Here is a 23,488-nt window from a genome sequence, read left to right as displayed (position 1 = left end):
AAGGCAATCAAGTTTGTCAGGCATGATTTGCCCTTGGTGAATCCATGTTGACTGTTCCTGATCACCTTCCTCGCCCCCAAGTGCTTCACCACCAGGGGGCGCCACAAACAGGGACTCGACAGGCCAGGGATTGAAAAGGGGGGTGGGAGAATCCTCCACAGGAACAATATGAAAAATGATGGATTTTGTTGTTATTTTTTCCTGGAATTTTTGATGAAATGAACCAAAGCCCAAATCTTCAATCCTTTGCCAGGTTTTGAGTCATTCTTCTCTCTGGCGAATTCCCCCCCCCCCAAAAAAAACAGGGAAAAAAGACCCCAAAAAACTGAAAAACCAAACGTGCATTTTCTGTTTCAGTCAAAAATGTTCATTGCAATTGTTGAAAAATAATAACATTTTGAAGGAAACTCCCCCTCCCCCCAAAAATCTTTTGTTTCTTTAAAAACATAGGTGCAGGAACTACGGGTGCGGGGGTGCTGCAGCCTAAGGTTTTATGTGGGGCTCTGCTCCTGGCCCCACATGCGGGCTCCCAGCCCCATGCCTGGGGCTCTGCTTCTGGTCCCCAGTGCGGGGTCCCGGCTGCCAGTCCCAAGCCCAGGGCTCCGTTCCCAGCCCCACGTGCGGGGTCCTGGCTGCCACCCCATACCCAGGGCTGCACTCCTGGCCCTGCGCCCGGGTTCCCGGCTGCCGGCCCCATGCCTAGGATCCTGGCTGAGGGCCCCGCGCCCACCCCCAGCCTCGGCCCCCTTGCCCCTGTCCAGGTCCCCCCACCCGTAGACACTGCCCTGTTCCAGGGGCGGGGGTAGGGTGCGGACAGAGGTGAGAGGTCTGGCTTTCAGCTCCCCCACTAGTAAAAGTGTTCCAGTGCCACTGTTTGAAAACTCATTTTGGAGGGAAATGTAACTCTGCCCTCCCCCTGGCAGTTCCTGGCCTCTGGGACCCTCTGGCCAGGGGCCCCTGAGGGAGCAATGGGGCAAGATGCCTGGATGGAATCCTGTGGCCCGCGTCACACGCAGGCCGAGGCAGGGCTCTGAGCTGAATGCAGCGTGAACCCTGAATGTAAAAAACCCCATAAGCCTGAGGCGGGGTCAGGCCTGGACAGGAAGCAGGATCCTGGCTCAACCTGCACTCTGCCCCCCTCGCTCTAACTCAGCTCAAGAGCTTGTGGGGTTTGCAGTCACGGTGATGAAGTTCCTGGTCTAAGGGTGATTCCTCTCCTCTCTGTTGGATCGGGCTCAGGCCAGCCAGTAACTACATTGCAAATCCAGCATTTCCTGCTGACTAGGCTGAGAACTGGAACTAGTCTTGCTCTCCCATGGAGTGTTTCTGAGGAAACGGCTGAGCTACATATCACCGCACAGGGCCACTCACTGCTGGGATTTCCCAGCTAGGAATGAAACCGCAGAGATGCCTTTCCCAGAAAGAGCACTGCACACTCAGATGGGCTGGGTCAGCGAGATGGAGTACATGACCGCTAGCTGTGGGTGAGTGAGTGTGCATGTGCAAGTGTGAGTGTGCTGGTGTGAATGTGCACGAGTGTGTGCGTGCAGGTGTCAAGTATCAGGGGTAGCCATGTTAGTCTGTATCTACAAAAACAACAAGGAGTCTGGTGGCACCTTAAAGACTAACAGATTTATTTGGGCATAAGCTTTCGTGGGTAAAAACCTCACTTCTTCAGATGCGTGCAGGTGTGAGTGTGCTGGTGTGCACATGCGGCTGTGAGTGTGCACGTGTGTCTAGGTATGTGTGCCTGGGTGCACCAGTGTGATGGGTGCATTTGCGTGTGTGTGTGTGGGGGGGGGGTTTCCCCTGAGCAGCTGCAGGGATCTGGGGTTCAGGAATTTTACCCTCATTGCCAATACAGGAGCCCACTAACCAGCCAATGCTGGTGTCAGATGCATCCACGATTCCCGTCACTGGGGAGGCCCCACTTGCTGGCAGAGGGTAAGTCTCTACTCATGCATAATTATTAGCTCTTGTTTGCCCAGGGCCGGGAGACGCTGACTGCTCCAATGACGCGAGGGTGGCAGGGCACTGGGCCAGGCTGGGGAGCTGTGCTCCGGGTGACAGCGTATCAGCTGGTTCCTGGGGCAGGTGATGGGGTCGGAAGGGGAGGGTCTGTATGCTCCTGGGCAAGGGCCTAGGTGAACCACCCTAGCAATGCCAGGGCCCTTTGGGAAGAACAGACACTTGCCCTCTCCCTCTGAAGGATGGGCCCTTCTTCGAAGAGCAGCTCAGTCCTGGGCCCTGGCTGCTTTGCATTGCTGGGCTGCCCTGACAAGGCAGCTCTGGACTGCCCTGTCACACGGGTGCCACGGAGCACAGGGTTCAGCCAGGGGGGCTGTGATGGATGGGGCGACAGGTGGCAGAGCAGGACAAGGTCACAGAGCTCTGCCAGATCCTCTGCCTGCAGACGGCATAACTGAGTGCAGCCTTTAGGGTGAGAATGCTCTATGTTATGCTGGGCTAGTTTCCCCCTGCAGTGGGCCCAGGATTGGGAAGCAGAAGGGAGGCACAGAGCCAGCTGTAGAGTGATCCTGTGGGTCTAAGAGGAGGGGCTGGTGTCATGCAGGTGGAAGAGGCTGGCTCCCCTCAGACACACATGGCCTCTGTGCTGACAGCGGGGCTCCCCCCTAGCCTAGCCTGGCCTGGCCCATCACATGAGGCTGCTGGTGCAGGGAGCACATGCTGGCTGGAGACATGTGAGGGTCCGACCTGAGGGCAGGGCCAGCTCTAGGCACCAGCAAACCAAGCACGTGCTTGGGGCAGCACAATTTCAGGGGCAGGGCCACTTTTTTTTTTTTTCGCTTCCGCAGTTGCGCTCCCAGAAGTTTTATTTTTTTTTTTTTGCTTGGGGTGGCCTTGAGCTAGAGCTGGCCCTGCCTGGGGGGGCCTTAACTGCCCCCGATCCCTGCTATCCCCCACAGCGCTGGACCTCAGGCTGAGTCCACAGCTGCACAGGCGAGCAATCCCCAGGGACAGCAGCAGCGCTGATCAGGTGCAGTCAGACGCTCTGGGCACCAGGCCATGGCTCTCCCCCGCCGTACTCCTGCCGCAGCCAGCAGAGGGCTAGGCCTCTGGACCACTCCCAGCGCAGAAACAGGCCTTGACCATCACTGCTAGGTTCTCACGAGGAGCTGAGATAGGCAGCCAGATTACATATGACATCTTCACCTGCCATCAAGTCCCAGGAGGGGTTTAGTGGCGTCATGGGAGAGATCTTTGCTCTGGAGGGAACAAAAAGCAAGTGTCACGTATTGTTCCATTGCGTCAGTCCTGAACAGGCAGAGCTGCAGGCAGGATCCAACTGCCAAGGGAAGACAGGTCCCCCGACAAGAAAGCTGCAGCCTTTCCCTTTTTGTTACAGAAAAAAGCTGATCTCTGTTTAAAGACACTGACAGGTCTGTCTGTGCCTGCGCAGGGACACAAGTGCCAGCTCAGTCACACACACATGCTGATCCAGATAGACACACACATGTACACTACAAGGGATATGTGTGTACACCACACTGAGGGAGCACACACTCACACATACACAGAGTGCACATGCAGACACACACAGGGAGTACACATGTGTATGTGTACACACACAGACAGAAGGAGTACCCATAAGTGTACACACTGTGGCAAGGCACCTTCTCAGTCTCACCAGCCTCAGCTGTTTTTAGCCTTGGTGAGATGGGCTTGGGGTAAAACAGTCCCTCTTGGCCACACAGGGACAGTCCACTCCTTCTCTCAGCCAATCTTTTAGGCTTGTTTTTCCCACTTATGGGAGGGAATTCAGCCTCCCCCTGGTATCTTGCTACTCCTCACCTACTGGCAGCTTGGCTTCCCTCCCCACCCAGGGGAGGGTTTAAAAAGGTCTCTGGCAGCTCTTAGTTAGGGTTACCATATTTCAACAATCAAAAAAGAGGACGGGAGGAGCCCCGCCCTAGCTCCGCCCCTGTCCTGCCCTAGCCCCGCCCCTGCCCCTTCCACTCCCTCCCACTTCCCGCCCCCTCAGAACCCCCAACCCTCCCCCCCACTCCTTGTCCCCTGACTGCCCCCTCCTGGGACCCCTGCCCCTAACTGCCCCCCAGGACTCCACCCCCTACCTAAGCCTCCCTGCTCCTTGTCCCCTGACTGCCCCCTTCTGAGACCTTCCCCACATCCTAACTGGCCCCCTAAGACCCTACCCCCTACCTGTCCCCTGACTGTCCCAACCCTTATCCACACCCCCACCCCCTAACAGCCCCCCCCAGAACTCCTGACCCATCTAAACCCCTCTGCTCCCTGTCCCCTGACTGCCCCCTCCTGGGACCCCTGCTCCTAACTGCCCTCCAGAACCCCACCCCCTACCTAAGCCTCCCTGTGCCTTGTCCCCTAACTGCCCCCTCCTGAGACCCCCCCACCTGTACTCTGACTGCCCAAAACCGTACACCCCCAACCCCCAGACAGCCCCCCCCAAAATTCTTGACCCATCCAACCCTCCCCCTGCTCCCTGTCTCTTGACTGCCCCCTCCAGAACCTCCCTGCCGCTTCTCTGACCCCCTGGCCCCCTTACCCTGCCGCTCAGAACAGAGTGCTGCAGAGCAGCGCGCTCGGCAGCAGGGGGAGGGGAGCAGGGTCGGAGCTCCAGACTGCCGGAGGCCCAAGGTGAACGGCCGGCCGGTGATCTGCGAATGCAGGGAGGGGAGGGAGGGAGGGAGAGGAGGGGAGTGGTCTCAAGTTGCAGGGGAGAGGAGGGGGAAGTGGAGGAAGGGCTCTGGCTGCCGGAACCCCGTGCAAGTGGCACGATCCGGCCAGCTGCCCTGTCAGCCGCGCACGCTCTGCATGGGGGGGGAAATCTGGACATTTACAAATTCCCCCCGGACGCTATTTTTAACTCAAAAAAGCCGGACATGTCCGGGGGAATCCGGACGAATGGTAACCCTATCTTAGTTGAAATCAGCTGATCCTAATTGACCTCAGGTAACTCTCTCAGCTGACCCTAACTGATCTCTGGTAACCCCTTCTCAGCTGTACCTGATTGACCTGTAGTCACCCCTCCTCAGTTGATAGGGACGAGGGTCTTTTACCCTTCTGGGACTGTTTTCTACCCCGCCCTTGCAGCTGTCTGACCTGAGTTTATCACAACACACACACACACACACACACAGAGGAGCACCGCACACACGCACACAGAGTACACACAAAGAGGGAGTACCCATGTGTATACACACACGCACACAGAGGAGCACGCACGCGCACACACACACAGGAGTACTGTACGCGTGCACACACACACACACACAGAGGAGTACTGCATGTGCACACACGAGTACCGCATGTGTGCACACAAGTACTGCATGTGTGCGCATGTGCACACACACGCACACCGAGGCGTACCAAACACCCACATGCAAGCACACACACACACACACACACACACACACAGAGGGAGTACACATGAACACATACAGACAGAAACAGAGGGAGTACACGTGTACACACACACACGCAGAGGAGTACCACACACACACACACACACACAGAGAAGTACCGCACACATGCACGTGCCCCCCCCCCAGAGTAGTGCATGAACACACAAACACACACAAAGGAATACCGCACACACACACACACACGCACACAGAGGAGTACCACACATGCGTGTGCGCACACACAAACACACACAGAGGAGTACTGCACATGTACATGCAGGAACTAGCGGTGCAGGGGGTGCTTCAGCACCCCCAGGTTTTATGAGGGGCTCTGCTCCTGGCTCCGCATGCGGGCTCCCAGCCCTACACCTGGGGCTCTGCTTCTGGCCCCCAGAACGGGGTCCAGGCTGCTGGTTCCAAGCACAGGGCTCCACTCCCAGCCCCACATGCGGGGTCCTGGCTGTTGCCCCATACCCGGGGCTGCACTCCCAGCCCCGTGCCTGGGATCCCGGCTGCCAGCTCCACAGCCAGGATCCCTGGCTGAAAGCCAGCCCTCTTACCTCTGTCCACCCTGGCCCCCTTATCCCTGTCCAGGTCCCCCCCACCTGTAGACACTGTCCTGTTCCGGGGGCGGGGGTGGGGTGCGGACAGAGGTGAGAGGTCTGGCTTTCAGCTCCCCCACTAGTAAAAGTGTTCCAGTGCCACTGTTTGAAAACTCATTTTGGAGGGAAATGTAACTCTGCCCTCCCCCTGGCAGTTCCTGGCCTCTGGGACCCTCTGGCCAGGGGCCCCTGAGGGAGCAATGGGGCAAGATGCCTGGATGGAATCCTGTGGCCCGCATCACATGCAGGCCGAGGCAGGGCTCTGAGCTGAATGCAGTAAACCCCCACCAGCCTGAGGCGGGGTCAAGCCTGGACAGGAAGCAGGATCTTGGCCCAACCTGTAATAATAATAATAATAATTAATGGAGATATCCCAACTCCTAGAACTGGAAGGGACCTTGAAAGGTCATTGAGTCTAGCCCCCTGCCTTCACTAGCAGGACCAAGTACTGATTTTGCCCCAGATCCCCAAGTGGCCCCCTCAAGGATTAAACTCACAACCCTGGGTTTAGCAGGCCAACGCGCAAACCACTGAGCAAATCCCTCCCTCCCGTACTCTACCCCTATCGCTCTAACCACAACTCAAGAGCTTCTGGAATTTCCAGTCACGGTGATGAAGCTCCTGGTCTAAGGATGATTCCTCGCCACTCTGTTGGATCGGGCTCCAGCCAGCAGGGCCGGCTCCAGGCACCAGCCTGGCAAGCAGGTGCTTGGGGCAGCTGCTCCGGAGAGGGGCGGCACGTCCAGGTATTCGGCGGCAATTCGGCGGACGGTCCCTCACTCCCGCTGGTAGCAAAGGACCTCCCGCTGAATTGCCGCCGCAGATCGCAATCGCGATCGCCGTTTTTTTTTTGGTTTTTTTTTTGGCTGCTTGGGGCGGCCAAAACCCTGGAGCCGGCCCTGCCAACCAGCCAGTAACTACATTGCAAACCCAGCATTTCATACTGGCTGGGCTGAGAACTGGAACTAGCCTTGCTCTCCCATGGAGCTGTTTCTGAGGAAACGGCTGAGCTACATGTCACCGCACAGAGCCACTGGCTGCTGGGATTTCCCAGCTAGGAATGAAACCGCAGAACTGCCTTTCCCAGAAAGAGCACTGCACACTCAGATGGGCTGGGTCAGTGAGATGGAGTACATGACCATAGCTGTGGGTGGGCATGCATGTGTGAGTGTGGGGAGACACGGCCGTCCACCGGATAGATGGCTAGCACAAACAGGACAACACAAGAGTGCTTTCACTTAAAGCTAAATTTTACTTAGTCTCAAGCACTTATACACGTTTGCAACAGGTTAATAAAACACCCCCCAACCCTTGATAATTACTGAAGCTGAGTATGGCCTTTGAGTGGCACAGTGACAGACTTCTGCTGGCCAAATTTCCGTCTGCCGGTGGGGACCCCAAGATGCGTCCACAGGGAGCGTCCCAGAAGAGCCCCTTCTGAGAAGTCCCCCCACCTCAAACTTTCCCCCCTTATTCATACATTAGTAATACAGTGACATATCCCTTAAAGAAAACTTGCTAAGCAAGCAGTTTTTAAAGGTCAAGCAAGAGGTTTCCTTCTGATTATCAATTTAACCAGATACGTTTTTTTTTTTTTTTTGAGTGTTCATGACTTGGGGCCATAGGTGCCAACTCCGTGGGTGCTCCGGGGCTGGAGCACCCATGGGGAAAAATTAGTGGGTGCTCTGCACCCACTGGCAGCCAAGCTCCCCCCGCACTCCCTCCCTGAGCACTCCCTCCTCTCCGCTCCTCCGCCTCCCTCCCAGCGCTTCCTGCAGTTTGGTGGCATGCTGGGAGGGAGGGGGAGAAACGGGAATGTGGCACACTCAAGGGAGGAGGCGGGGAAGAGGTGGGGCTGGGGCAGGGATTGGGGGCAGGAAAGGGGTGGAATTGGGGCGGGGCAGGGGTGGAAGGGTGTAACAATCCGGTTCTGGCAGGACCCAACTGAGAGTGCCAATTCAGGACAAATTGCTTAAACAGGGCAGTTACAGCCCAAGGCTGGGGTTTTTCCACCTCTAAGGCAAACCCAACCAGCCAGACTAAGAGGACTTTGGTCTCACCCCACTGGCTAACCACAAGTCACACAAGCAATTCCCTTAGACTCTCCAGTTTTCCAATATCACTACCAGTGCCACTCGTTATGGGAACAAATGGTTATGAAAACCAATACCCCAATAAAAGAAAAAGGGTTCTCCTGATCCCAAAGGACCAAGCCCCAGACCCAGGTCAATATACAAATTAGATCTTACCCACAAATCACGCTGTTGCCAATCCTTTAGAATCTAAAATCTAAAGGTTTATTCATAAAAGGAAAAAGATACTGATGAGAGCTAGAATTGGTTAAATGGAATCAATTATGTACAGTAATGGCAAAGTTCTTGGTTCAGGCTTGTAGCAGTGATAGAAACTGCAGGTTCAAAATCAAGTCTCCGGAGTACATCCCCAGCTGGGATGGGTCATCAGTCCTTTGTTGAGAGCTTCTGTTTGTAGCAAAGTCCCTCCAGAGGTAAGAAGCAGGACTGAAGACCAGATGGAGGAACTGCAGCAGCCTTTTATAGTCTTTTCCAGGTGTAAGAACATCTCTTTGTCCTTACTGTGGAAAATTACAGCAAAATGGAGTCTGGAGTCACATGGGCCAGTTCCTGCATACTTTGCTGAGTTGCAAGGCATATTTTCCTTCTCTCAATAGGGCAATTGTATAGCTGGTGGTCCTTAATGGGCCAGCAAGCAGCCTAGGCAGAGCTAACACCAACTTGTCAGGGAAGTTTCCCAGAAGCATAGCGTAAGTTTGAAATACAGACAGTATAGAGCCAATATTCAAAACTTCAACTACAAAACTGATACACACATATAGACAGCATAATCATAACCAGCCAACCATAACCTTGTCTTAGACACCTCATTTGACCCCCTTTATACAAGATTTGGTGCCACTACAGGACTTTGGTTGCAATCATATTCTATATGGTCCCAGTTCAAATCAATAACGTGACACCCCCAATGCAAAATTGATGCAGGAATGGATGACACAAACATCACTGACTTCATCCCAAGAGCTCCCCATTCTTGGGTCTGTCTCACTACAGCTAGTATTGGGTTAGAAGTTGCACCAGTGTACAACAGAAATGGTTCATCAAAGTCATGTTCAATAACATGATTGAATTTCTTTACAAACTCAAGGTAAAACTTAGTTAGAACAATAGTGGATTGGATCTGCTTTTGCAGCATGGTTTCTGTATGTCTTACATGATCTTGCCAAGAGCTAAAGAAAACAGCTCCTTTATCCATACAAGCTCTGGCAAATGTTTGGAACCCAATTAACATGAAATCAATGTAGATATTAATGTTGTTCATAGTATAGGAATTTTGGCATTTAGCCATGAAAGCACTATAGTAGTGTGCCTCAGTTTCCCTTTTCAAACAGTACATTAGGTCTGGAATATCTTTTTCCTTGTGAAAAGTTCCAATACTGTTTACAGGCATTAACTGTGAAACATCAGTATAACAAGGCCTTTTAACATAAAGTGTGTTCTCATATATTCCTTTTAACATGTTCAAGAGATTTTCCAAAAGATTAGGCACATTGTACATTTTTACAGTTTTTAGTAATAGCAACACATTAGTTACAAAAATTACCATTAGCAATAACAACAAATTTATTGCAAGTGTCCATCTACAATCATGTTTGTCATGCCACACCTTTGGCTCAATACCATTGGGGTTTGGGCCTTTTAGGGTTACCCTGTGACTTCCCTTAGCAACCTCTGCTTTCAAGGGATTAGATGTTAAATTCACTGAGAGACCACAAGTCATATCCAAAGTGTCTAGAGATGAGAGTACACCTACCATCCCCTGCATTCTCGAGAGATTAACTACACAGCTGTTCTGCTCTGCAGACTCAGCTACCCAGTTTTCCCTTTGAACCTGAGACACAGTCTGTTCACTTACAGAATCAGCATGGAGACATTTTTCTCTCAACAACCTTGTCTCCCCAACAAGCTGGCCAAACACAGCCACTTGGTTATAGGACTGTTCAACTTTCTTAATAGCTTTCACTCCATCTGAGACCTTTTCAAAGCTACCCACACTGGATCTTTCAAAAGGAAAGTCAGTGGATCCATTCAGAACAGAAAATTTCTGGCTGTTAGGAACTGAAACTTCCTTGATTAAATCACTTTCACACCCTTCAGTTGCAGTAAACTGCTTGCACAGATTACCATGAGGGTTCCTTTTCCCAGGAGCTTTTCTAAGCAACAGTTCCCCCTTCACAGAAATTCTGCCCTTACTCTCTTCACCTAGGGCTTGCTCTAAAGGAACACTTTCCTGAGCAGCAACAAACTTTTTCTGGGTCTTACTTACATTTAGGATCACCTTTGGCCCATCAGGCAGATTTCTACACAATCCCCTTTCAGGCAAACCCATAGACTCACTAGATGAAAGGTTAGAAGCCACACACAAGTTTAGGAATTTTTTCCTTCTTGCTACAAGTTTCCACACCATCAGTAGGTAACACAATTAAATCATCCTTCGGCCCTCCTTGTGCCCTGGCTAGGATATCACCCTGATCAGACAGAGTTGCTATACCCTTTTCCAACCACACATAAGCAACAGGTAAAATACAAGCACCAGAATTGTCTGGTCTCTGGGATTCTGCTAAGACACTAACTGGATGCAACCTAGTTACAGTGCCATTCTCCCCAGCACACACAAACTTAGGACCATTCCCTTCCTGGGCTTTAGTTGAATCCAGAACCAACTCTGAGACAACTACACTATTTTCAACTAACACAGGCTGAAAGGCACCTTCTGTCTGCTGCACAGATAAAGAAGAGCTGGAGACACCTTCTTCCTTACCAGACATACAGCTTTCTTGCACAGACAAACAGCTATTACCCACCAAAAATCTACCCTTTCCTTCCTCAGTTAGGGCTTCAACCTGACCATCCACTTTAATCTGCTCCAGAGAAACATTTTCCTGACTTATGAGATCTTTCTGTGCTTGATCTAATTCCAGATTCACTTCTGAGACATTAGACAGACATTCAGAAACTCCATTCACAGACACACTGCTTTCTTGCACAGACAAACAGCTATTACCCCCCCCCCCCAGGTTAGAATCCCCCTCTCCATGGTCATAGCAAAACTGGTTAAACACAGAAAACTGCCCAGAGTAATACCACATATCAACATAGTTATAAACTGGATTTTTAAGAGGATACAGTTTCTGCTGTTCTTCCATTGCTTTTTTGACTTGGAGCTGGAGTTTAGCTGTCTCCTGTTGCATCTGTCGAGCTTTCTCCTCATCAGCCAGAAGCTCCAGATGCCCCTTACGTGCTTTTTCTTCTCTCTTAGCAGCTTCTTTCTTTAGCTGGGCCAAGGCTTGCTTCTCTTTCATTCAAATTTCTGCCAGTTTTTGCTCATGTTCAAATTGCAGGCTCTCCATCAGGGCTTGCAGTTTTATTGCTTCTGCTGTTGCTTTTTGGCTCATGGTCACTGATCTTTAACCAATAAACTCTCAATCCCAAAATTCAAATTTGGATAGCGTGGGGTTCTGACCCAAAACTTAATTGACTTGGTTCTGTGGATCCTAGCACGACTACGCCACTGTAACTATGCGGTTCTGGCAGGACCCAACTGAGAGTGCCAATTCAGGACAAATTGCTTAAACAGGGCAGTTACAGCCCAAGGCTGGGGTTTTTCCACCTCTAAGGCAAACCCAACCAGCCAGACTAAGAGGACTTTGGTCTCACCCCACTGGCTAACCACAAGTCACACAAGCAATTCCCTTAGACTCTCCAGTTTTCCAGTATCACTACCAGTGCCACTCGTTATGGGAACAAATGGTTATGAAAACCAATACCCCAATAAAAGAAAAAGGGTTCTCCTGATCCCAAAGGATCAAGCCCCAGACCCAGGTCAATATACAAATTAGATCTTACCCACAAATCACGCTTTAGAATCTAAAATCTAAAGGTTTATTCACAAAAGGAAAAAGATACAGATGAGAGCTATAATTGGTTAAATGGAATCAATTACATACATTAATGGCAAAGTTCTTGGTTCAGGCTTGTAGCAGTGATAGAAACTGCAGGTTCAAAATCAAGTCTCCGGAGTACATCCCCAGCTGGGATGGGTCATCAGTCCTTTGTTCAGAGCTTCTGTTTGTAGCAAAGTCCCTCCAGAGGTAAGAAGCAGGACTGAAGACCAGATGGAGGAACTGCAGCAGCCTTTTATAGTCTTTTCCAGGTGTAAGAACATCTCTTTGTTCTTACTGTGGAAAATTACAGCAAAATAGAGTCTGGAGTCACATGGGCCAGTTCCTGCATACTTTGCTGAGTTGCAAGGCGTATTTTCCTTCTTTCAATGGGTCAATTGTATAGCTGATGGTCCTCAAGCAGGCTAGGCAGAGCTAACACCAACTTGTCTGGGAAGTTTTTCAAAAGCATAGCGTAAGTTTGAAATACAGACAGTATAGAGCCAATATTCAAAACTTCAACTACAAAATTGATACACACATATAGACAGCATAATCATAACCAGCCAACCATAACTTTGTCTTAGACACCTCACTTGACCCCCTTTATACAAGATTTGGTGCCACTACAGGACTTTAGTTGCAACCATGCTCTATATCAGGGGTCAGCAACATTCGGCACGCGGCTCGCCAGGGTAAGCACCCTAGCGGGCCGGGCCAGTTTATTTACCTGCTGATGTGGCAGGTTTGACCGATCGTGGCCCCCACTGGCCGCGGTTCGCCATCCCGGGCCAATGGGGGCAGCGGGAAGCCGCGGCCAGGACATCCCTCGGCCCGTGCCGCTTCCCGCCACCCCCATTGGCCCGGGACGGCAAACCGCGGCCAGTGGGAGCTGCGATTGGCCGAACCTGCCGCGTCAGCAGATAAATAAACTGGCCCGGCCCGCTGGGGTGCTTACCCTGGCGAGCTGCATGCCGAACGTTGCCGACCCCTGCTCTATATGGTCCCAGTTCAAATAAATAACGTGACAGAGGGAGTGGGGCCTCATGGAAGGGGTGGAGTGGGGACGGGGCCAGGGCCAGAGGGGTGTCGAGCACCCGCAGCAGGAGCAGAAGTCAGCACCTATGCTTGGGGTCCTGACAAACATTCCCAGGGGCACATATAGACAGACTTCCTGTTTTTCTAAAATACATATATCAGCAATTTCAACATTCTTAGCAGGAAGGATGTGGGGTCAAGCTGCCCTGTCTGTGGTACCCAAAACCCTTTCCTTCCCTCCTGCCTTGGTTATGCTGAGGCCGCTGCATGACCAATTTATGGCCTGCTGACTTGGCTTCTTTTAACAACAAGCAATAGTGGTTCAGTACGCCCTGCTGACTTGGCTACTGTTAGCAATAAGTAATAGCGGTTTCAGACACTTTACTGGATTGCCAAAGTCTCCCCGTACACATGCAGGTGTGACTGTGCTAGTGTGTGTATGCAGCTGTATGTGCATGCTGGAGTGAGTGTGCACATGCAGTGTGAGTGTGCACATGCGAGTGTGTGTATGCAGGCATGAGTGCGCTGATGTGTGCATATAGCTGTGAGTGTGTGCCTGCAGGTGTGAGTGTGCACATGCAAGCGTGTGCATGCAGGAGTGAGTGTGCACATGCAAGTGTGTGCATGCAGGAGTGAGTGTGCTGTGTGTGCATGCAGGTGTGAGTGGGTATGCGTGGGTGTGTGCAGGCAGGTGTGAATGTATGCGGGTGTGTGCAGGTGGGAGTGTGCGTGCGTGTGGATGTGAGTGTGTGCATGTGTGTATAGGTATGTGTGCGTTGGTGCATGTACAGGTGCACACATACCTTGTCAGGGCAGCCCAGCAGTGCAAAGCAGCCAGGGCCCAGGACTGAGCTGCTCTTCCAAGAAGGGCCCATCCTTCAGAGGGAGAGGGCAAGTGTCTGTTCTTCCCAAAGGGCCCTGGCATTGCTAGGGTGGTTCACCTAGGCCCTTGCCCAGGAGCATGCAGACCCTCCCCTTCCGACCCCATCACCTGCCCCAGGAACCAGCTGATACGCTGTCACCCGGAGCACAGCTCCCCGGCCTGGCCCAGTGCCCTGTCACCCTCGCGTCATTGGAGCAGTCAGCGTCTCCCGGCCCTGGGCAAACAAGAGCTAATAATTATGCCATGACTTGCCCTCTGTCAGAAAATGGGGCCTCCCCAGGGACAGGGGAAGTGTGGATGCGTCTGACGCCAGCATTGGCTGGTTAGTGGGCTCCTGTTGTAGGCCAAAAGCCAAATGGGGAGAAATTGTCTCGAATAAATTGTACTCCATTTTGCTTATTTTGCTTTATACTCCATTTTGCTAGCTTTGAATTAGTAAGAAGAAATTGTTCTGAGTTTATTCTTTGCTGATTGTGTTAATGATTGTTCTTAGAAGAATAAAAGTTTTATGGCTGTAATCACTGCCTTATTTACTATTTGATATGTGAGTAACTGATAAGAGACAGCTGGGCCAGATAGTCAAGAGGGGAGTGGAGGAGTCAAGAGGCATCAACTTTCTTATCAGAATGGATGGCAAATCCATGACCCTAAAGCAAAGGCATGCACCCCAGGGATAAGATAAGGAGTTGAGCCAGAGGGATGAGGTAAAAAACAGCTGCGGATCCTCCTGGTAACAGCTCAAAATAATGCTGAGAACTACTAAGAACAACTTTGAATACCTCCATGAGTTCTTGTGGCATCTTAGAGATTAACACATTTATTTGGGCATAAGCTTTCAGGGGCTAAAACCCACTTCATCAGATGCATGGAGTGGAAAATACAGTAGGGAGGTATAAATACACAGCATATGAAAAGATGGGAGTTGCCTTCACTTGCCCCATAACCTCAGCCGTGCAGAACACAACGTCATCCACAGCCTCAGAAACAACTCTGACATCACAATCAAAAGGGCTGAGAAAGGAGGTGCTGTAATCATCATGAATAGGTCGGAATATGAACGAGAGGCTGCTAGACAGCTCTCTGACACCACATTCTACAGGCCATTACCCTCTAATCCCACTGAGTGTTACCAAAAGAAACGACACCATCTGCTCAAGAAACTTCCTGAAGAAGCACAGGAACAAATCTACACAGACACACCCTTAGAGCCCCAACCAGGGGAATTCTATCTGCTGCCCAAGATTAATAAGCCTGGGAATCCTGAACACCCCATCATCTCAGGTACTGGCACACTGACAGCAGGATTGTCTGGCTATGTAGACTCTCTCCTCAGGCCTTATGCTACCAGCACTCCCAGCTATCTTCGAGACACCACTGACTTCCTGAGGAAACTACAATCCTTTGGTGATCTTCCAGAAAACACCATCCTCGCCACTATGGATGTAGAAGCTCTCTACACCAACATTCCACACAAAGATGGACTACAAGCCATCAGGAACAGTATTCCTGATAATGTCATGGCAAACCTGGTGGCTGAACTTTGTGACTTTGTTCTCACCCACACTATTTCAGATTTGGGGACAATTTATACCTTCAAATCAGCTTTGGGTACCCCATGGCCCCACAGTATGCCAACATTTTTATGGCTGACTTAGAACAACGCTTCCTCAGCTCTTGTCCCCTAATGCCCCTACTCTACTTGCGTTACATTGATGACATCTTCATCATCTGGACCCATGGGAAGGAGGCCCTTGAGGAATTCCACCAGTATTTCAACAATTTCCACCCCACCATCAACCTCAGCCTGGACCAGTCCACACAAGAGATCCACTTCCTAGACACTACAGTGCAAATAAGCAATGCTCACATAAACACCATCCTATACCGGAAACCTACTGACTGCTATACTTACCTACATGCCTCCAGCTTTCATCCAGAACACATCACACGATCCATTGTCTACAGCCAAGCTCTAAAATACAACCGCATTTACTCCAATCCCTCAGACAGAGACAAACACCTACAGAATCTCTATCAAGTGTTCTTAAAACTACAATGCCCACCTGGTGAAGTGAAGAAACAGACTGACAGAGCCAGAAGGGTACCCAGAAGTCACCTACTACAGAACAGGCTCAACAAAGAAAGTAACAGAACACCACTAGCCGCCACCTACAGCCCCCAATTGAAACCTCTCCAGCGCATCATCAAGGATCTACAACCTATCCTGAAAGACGATCCCTCATTCTCACAGACCTTGGGAGACAGGCCTGTCCTCGCTTACAGACAGCCCCCACAACCTGAAGCAAATACTCATCAGCAACTACACACCACACAACAAAAACACTAACACAGGAACCAAACCCTGCAACAAACCCCGGTGCCAACTCTGTCTGCATATCTATTCAAGGGTAGGGTGTGACGAACTGGGACTGTTCTTACTGGGCTTTGAATGCTGACAGGGGAGTGTGGCTAGGATAGTCTGCATTGGGGGATGGGAGACTGACCGACAGAGAATACCTGAGCATGTAACATGAGAACCCAGGAAGGGGTTAGAGGCCAGGTGACACCTTTGCCTGGGAAACTGAACAAAGGCTGAAGGAGAGTGTCAGAAGCTGGCTGGTGAGATGGCTGGGAGGCAGACGGGGCTCTGACCTCCCAAAGGACTGGGGTGCCCTGAGACCCCAAGATGGACCCAACTGAGGGGGGTCCTGTTGTCTATGCCTGCAAGACCTGTCTTGGACTGTATTCCTGTTGTCTAAATAAACCTTCTGCTTTACTGGCTGGCTGAGAGTCATGGTGAATCGCAGGAAGCTGGGGGTGCAGGGCCCTGAGTCCCCCATACTCCGTGTCAACTGGTGGCAGCAGTGGGATCTACTGCACCCCGTGGACGGCGCTTCCTGCAGTAAGTGACTGGGGAGCAGTAAAACGAAGGGGGATTGATGGGGACCAGGCATGCTGAAGAGTCAGAGAGAGACGGTTATCACCCCTGGGAGTGTGTGACCAGCAAGAAGAACTTTTGCAGTAACAGGGTCCCCCGGGGGATTGCAGCGAGTGGTCCCGGGGCGGAGGAGGCTGCAGCTCGACCCTGGCAGAGAAGTGGTGACCTGAAGACGGGCTGGCACACTAGGGGTCCCCCTGGAACGGTGGAAAGCGGAGAGCACAGGCCGGCGAGTGGCCAGCAGGAGGATGTATGCTACACGCCTCAAGAGTGACCTGGTGGAGCTGTGCAGGCAGAGGGGGCTGCACATTGGGAGGTCCACCAAAGAACAGCTAATTGCCCAGCTGGAGGAGAAGGATCGCTTGGATGAACCGAGCCCTGTCCCTGAGGGAAGCCGCCCGGCGGATGCAGCGTGGGCCCCGGGGCCTGACATGGCTGGGAGGGGTCATACTGCTGCCGAGGGCATCCCGAGACCCTGCCTACCTATACCTAGGGGAGGGGTTGGGGGAAGCCCAGCGAATACCAAGGGCACCCTGACCCCGGCGGCCAGCAGGGGATCATCCCGGCGGAGCTCCCCATCCCGGGAGCCGATGCGACTGGAATATGACACGAAGCTGAGACTGAAAGAGCTCAACTTAAGGCAGCAAGAACTGAAGCAGGAGTGGGAAGAGAAGGAGAAACAACGTCAGCATGAGCGGGACCAACGTCAGCATGAGCGGGAAGAACGGGAAGAACGGGAAAAACAGCGTCAGCATGAGGAGAACCAACGTCAGCATGAGCTGGAACTGGCCAGGCTGAGGAGCAGTGCGGCCCCGGCTGCGGTGAGCGAGGGGGGACCCAAGACTGCAAAGAGCTTTGATAAGTGCTTTCTGGCCCAGCATAAGGACGGGGAGGACATGGATACCTTCCTGACGGCCTTTGAGAATACCTGCGAGCTGCTCCAGGTTGACCCTGCAGACAGGCTCCAGTTTCTCATCCCCTCACTGGATCCCACAGCCAGGGAGGTGTACAGCCGACTGAAAGGGGCCGAGACAGGGGTCTACGAACTGTTCAAAAAGGCCCTGCTCCGCGAGTTTGAGCTGACCCCTGAGATGTACCGGCAAAGGTTCTGGAATCAGCGTAAAACCCATGAGGTCACATACCTACAACTAGCCAACCGGGCGCAGGGGTATGCCTGCAAGTGGACGGCTGGGGCCCAAACTATAGAGGACCTGCTTGACCTAGTCGTACTGGAGCACGTGTATGAGCAGTGCCCATCTGACCTGAGGCGATGGTTGATGGACCAAAAGCCAGAGAACCCGCAGCACGCAGGCCAGTTGGCCGACGAGTTTGTGAACACTCGGGCAGGGGATAACCGGGAGGAGTCCCAAAGGAACAGTCCTGCCACAACTCAAAGAGAGAGTCATCATGGGACCTCCCAGCGAGGAAATAGGGAGAACCCCCACCAAAGGGAAACATCCAGCGTCAGGTCCATCCGACCCGCTCAAGGGGACCCACGGGACATGGGCTGCTATCACTGTGGCCAGAGAGGCCACATACGGGCCCAGTGCCCCAGGCTCAGGGATAGACTGAGCGGACCCAACCCACAGAGGGTTGACTGGGTAGAGACCCAGCCGGGCGAGAGGCAGCATTCCCAGGGAAGGGGGGCTGGCAGAGTACCACCTGCTAAGGAGGGAGGAGAGCTCCAGGCCAGCTCCTCTGGGGGGCTGGATGCTCCAGACTCAGGGTTTTTGGTTTATACGGTGGGCACGGGGCTGTCCCTCTGGAGAGAGTACCTTGTTCCCCTGGAGGTGGATGGGAGGAAGGTCAATGGATACTGGGATACGGGCGCAGAGGTGACGCTGGCCCGGCCCGAGGTGGTGGCCCCAGATTGGGTGGTGCCCGACACCTACCTGACCCTGACGGGGGTGGGCAGGACCCCATTCAAGGTACCGGTGGCGAGGGTACACCTGAAGTGGGGGGCCAAGTAGGGCCCCAAGGATGTGGGGGTACACCCGTATTTGCCCACTGAGGTGTTGATGGGGGGGGGAGGGCACCTGGAGGACTGGCCAAGCAACCCCCAGGGTGCCCTGGTTGTGACCCGCAGTCAGAGCTGGCGAGGGGCACTACGCCATGGCTTTGGGGAGGGTGCCTTGCCTGAGGCGCAGGACCCTAACCTGGTAGGGAGGGAATGCCCAGGGACACGGCTCAGGGAGGCTGCGGCTTCAGACCCAGCTGGCGAGAGAGAGCAGGTGGCCATCCCTGTCCCAGCTGCTGAGTTCAAGGCCGAGGTACAGAAAGATCCCTCCTTGTGGAAGATAAGGGACCTGGCCGACCTCAGTGCAGTACAGACCATGGGGAGAGGTGGCCGGAAAAGGTTCCTGTGGGAGAAGGGGTTCCTGTACCGAGAATGGGCTCCCCCAGGGAAAATGGAGTCAGGGGGGATCAGGAGGCAGCTGGCGGTACCCCAGAAGTATCGCCGCCAGCTGCTGTACTGGGCCCATGACATTCCCCTCTCAGGGCACCAGGGAACCTGGCATACCCAGCAGAGGCTGCTACGGAGCTTTTACTGGCCTGGGGTCTTTGTTACTGTCCGACAGTACTGCCGATCCTGTGACCCCTGTCAGAGGGGGAGGAAGGCCCAGGACAAGGGGAAAACGGTTTTAGGACCTATGCCCAGCATAGAGGAGCCTTTCCAGAGGATGGCCAAGGTTCAAAGGGGGGCTCTGAACCAAGAGAACCCGAATCACCGACCTCCAGACTGGAACGCTGGGAGAAGACCCCAGCCCAGTTGGAACCCCAGGGGTATTGGGGTGGGAAAAGGGCACAGGCCGCATAAACCTTCCCCCATGCGAACTGTGAGTGCCATCGAGCAACCCCGACTTAAGGGGGAGCATGAAACTGGAGGGGCCGGGTGTAATTCTCACCAAGGAATGGGAGGGATGCTGGGGCATCCACGGGAAGGGGGATAGATTCGAACTTCCCCGGGTCACTGGCTAAAGTGACCCTGCTCAGTTCGGTCTCGAAGGGGGGAGAGATGTGACGAACTGGGACTGTTCTTACTGTGGGCTTTGAATGCTGACAGGGGAGTGTGGCTAGGATAGTCTGCATTGGGGGATGGGAAACTGACCAACGGAGAATACCTGAGCATGTAACATGAGAACCCAGGAAGGGGTTAGAGGCCAGGTGACACTTTTGCCCGGGAAACTGAACAAAGGCTGAAGGAGAGTGTCAGAAGCTGGCTGGTGAGATGGCTGGGAGGCAGACGGGGCTCTGACCTCCCAAAGGACTGGGGTGCCCTGAGACCCCAAGATGGACCCAACTGAGGGGGGTCCTGTTGTCTATGCCTGCAAGACCTGTCTTGGACTGTATTCCTGTCGTCTAAATAAACCTTCTGCTTTACTGGTTGGCTGAGAGTCATGGTGAATCGCAGGAAGCTGGGGGTGCAGGGCCCTGAGTCCCCCATACTCCGTGACATAGGGTGACCAGATCACAGGGATTAAATATCGGGACGCGGGAGGGAGGGGGTGGGGGGGGGCGGAGCAAAAAAAAAATGGCGGCGAAAAAAAAAAAAAAGCAGTTTTGCAGGGGCCGGGGGCATTAGCAGGCCCCAGCCGCGCTGCTGGATCGCACACAGTGCCCCGACCGCGCGCGCTGCCTTCCCCGTGGAGCCTCCCGCCCCCCGGCCCGCCCCGGGCACATGTGGTGCGTCCCGCCACCGGTGGGGAGCCTCGCGCCTCTCCCGCTCAGCTGCGCTCCAGCGACTCCTTCCCGGTGGGGCGAGCCGCTGGAGCGCAGCTGAGCGGGAGAGGCGTGGGGCTCCCCGGCAGTGGCGGGGAAGTTTATTAGTTCGGGGTACCCCGGCCGGCTCCTCACCCCTGTCTGCCGGCTGCCACACCTGGGACAAGTCTCGCCCCCACAACCCCTCTCTGCCGCGTGTCTCCGGCAGGCGGCCCACGTCCCCGGGCCGCGCCGCCCACCCGGGCCCTGCCCGCTCCGTGCTGCCCCCGGACCCACCACGCTGCCCCGTGGGCTGCAGGGCTGGAGCAGCCTCCGCGCTGCACTGCAGCGCTCCCGGCCCCAGCCGGCCATGGCCCGTGTGCCCAGGCTGCTGCACAGGGGCATCTCCTCCCCAGGCCCGGCTTGGGATCCAATGGGGCAGTGAGGGGGCGGGGCTGGGGGCGGGGATTTGGGGAGGGATCCAATGGGGGAAGGAAGGGGCAGAGTCGGGGCGGGGCGGGGGGAGAGCCCCTCCGGGCTCCGCCTGTGTGCCTGAGCGGAGGGCAAAATTGTTTGTTTGTCCAGTGTCTCAACCGAACATCGGTCGGGATGCAGGACAAACCAGCAACTATCAGGACAGTCCCGATAAAATCGGGACGTCTGTTCACCCTAATTCAAGGGACACCATCAAAGGACCTAACCACATCAGCCACACCATCAGGGACTCGTTCACCTGCACATCTACCAATGTGATATATGCTATCATGTGCCAGAAATGCCCCTCTGCCATGTACATTGGCCAGACTGGACAGTCTCTACGCAAAAGAATAAATGGACACAAATCTGACATCAAAAATTATAACATTCAAAACCAGTAGGCGAACACTTCAATCTCCCTTGACACTCAATAAAAGACTTAAAAGTGGCAATTTTTCAAAAAAAAAACTTCAAAAACAGAATCCAACGAGAAACTGCAGAACTGGAATTAATTTGCAAACTTGACACCATCAAATTAGGCCTGAATAAAGATTGGGAATGGATGGGTCACTACAAAAACTAATTTCCACCTGCTGATAGTCACACCTTCTTGTCAACTGTTTGAAATGGGCCACCTTGATTACATAGGCCTCATTAGCACTACAAAAGTGATTTCCACCCCTTCTTGTCAACTGTTGAGAATAGCCCACTTCCACCTTAATTGAATTGGCTCGTTAGCACTGATGCCCCACTTGGTAAGGCAACTCCCATCTTTTCATATGCTGTGTATTTATACTTCTCTACTGTATTTTCCACTCCATGCATCTGAAGAAGTGGGCTTTAGCCCACGAAAGCTTATGCCCAAATAAATGTGTTAGTCTCTAAGGTGCCACAAGGACTCCTCATTGTTTTTGCTGATACAGACTAACATGGCTACCCCTCTGAAACTTGAATACCTCGTGATTAACAGCTGCAGTGTGACACAGCAAGGTCCATAGGCTTGTATGGGAATTATTACTATAAAAGACGGGTGTATTGCTATGGGATTTTGGGTTCATTCTGCATCAACAGTGGAGCTTCAAACGCGTTTGACAGAGGCCCAGCTCCCCTCCCTCGTGTGCAGTTTCAGCTGGCCACTGGAACTGACCGAGCAATATTAAGGACTGGTAACTATAAGATCCAATTGCAGAACCTTTTGGTGTGTGTGAATGGAAGCATATGCTGATTTTAATGCTTAAATTGGACTCTCAATAAATGTGGCGTACTGCCTTACCCCCTTTAAAAAGATTCCGTGTGCTTCTTATAAGCATAATAGTGTATTGGCAATGAGGGTAAAATTCTTGAACCCCAGCTCCCTGCAGCTGCTCAGGGGAACCCCCCCCCCCAAAATGCACCCAATCACACTGGTGCACACATACCTGCATGCACACACACACACAGACGAGTACTGCACATGCATGTATGCATACACACACAAAGGAATACCACACGTGCGCACACACACATACACACACTCAGCTCCATCAGTTAGACCCCTAACTCTGTCAGTTCCAGAACCACCTAAAGCCTCTGCCTGGGAGCTAAGTGAGACACCACCACCCATGCGGGACAGAAGCAGCTGGCCCCATACCCTGGCCCTGGCCGGCCCTCCCTGTCACACACACGGAGCCAGCACATCCCACTCTTACTGCCAAACTGCTGCCATGGCAGCCAGCCAAGTAGCTTCCACTGAGCTACTCCCTGTTTCCAGGTACCCTGGCCGTCCCAAGCCCTGAGCTGCCGCAGTGACCCTGCAGTTGGAGAAGTGGCCATTGATAAGTGTTGCCGGCACAGAGTGCCCGAGGCCAGCAACAGTGGGGTTTGTTGCCCGGTGTGCGTCACGCCAATAAACACACCAGGGTGGAGAAGCAATCAAAGTTTATTTGGGATCCCAAAGCGGTGCTAGGAGACTGGCACGTCTCAAATCAAGCACACCAACATAAGCAGCCTTTATCTTTTATACAGTTTGCAGCAAGCCTTTCGCTTCTTCCCTCTTTCCCCCTGATCTTTCCCCCCCCCCATTCCTCCCTCTACCCCTCCCTTCCCTGGTAATAGTTACTAAGCAAATAGCAATTACATTTAAGCAGTTACGTCATCTTGGTGGCTATAAGTCCAGCTTGTTAGTAACTGTTTTAAACCGTTATCTTGTCCTTTTTCCCTTTGATTTATTATTTCTCCTTCAGCCAGAAACATGCAGGCCTCATTATTACCGCTTGATACCGGTAGGGCGGGGTTGCAAGTGATAACTGGCTGCTTACACATTCCATTTTGCACCTGGCTTTTGAGGTCGATTAGAGTTTAAACATGGAAGGAGTTTGGTTCATTTAGGCCTAGTGCAGGAAGGCTTCATTGACACTTGTGGTTTTCCACCCTCCCGAGTTACCTAGGGTGATGCCTAGTGACACCAACAATAGCAAACCTGTGTGGTTTCACCCC

At 52.9% G+C, this 23,488-nt stretch overlaps 1 protein-coding gene and 1 long non-coding RNA gene across 2 annotated transcripts in view; both read right to left on the bottom strand.

Moving 5' to 3' along the window:
- Nucleotides 1-23,488, bottom strand: part of PAOX (polyamine oxidase) — a 42,762-nt gene that overhangs the window by 15,337 nt on the left and 3,937 nt on the right. The window lies entirely within an intron of this gene.
- LOC135972700 (uncharacterized) lies at nucleotides 811-18,834 on the bottom strand. The gene is made up of 3 exons (XR_010589181.1): nucleotides 13,820-18,834; nucleotides 4,544-12,428; nucleotides 811-3,227 (listed from the first exon to the last, which is right to left on the bottom strand). It is a non-coding gene; the product is annotated as an uncharacterized LOC135972700 (long non-coding RNA).

The sequence above is a fragment of the Chrysemys picta genome, chromosome 7 (genome assembly GCF_011386835.1).
Source record: "Chrysemys picta bellii isolate R12L10 chromosome 7, ASM1138683v2, whole genome shotgun sequence".
NCBI lineage: Eukaryota > Metazoa > Chordata > Testudines > Emydidae > Chrysemys > Chrysemys picta.
This window is presented reverse-complemented; position numbering and strand designations above follow the sequence as displayed.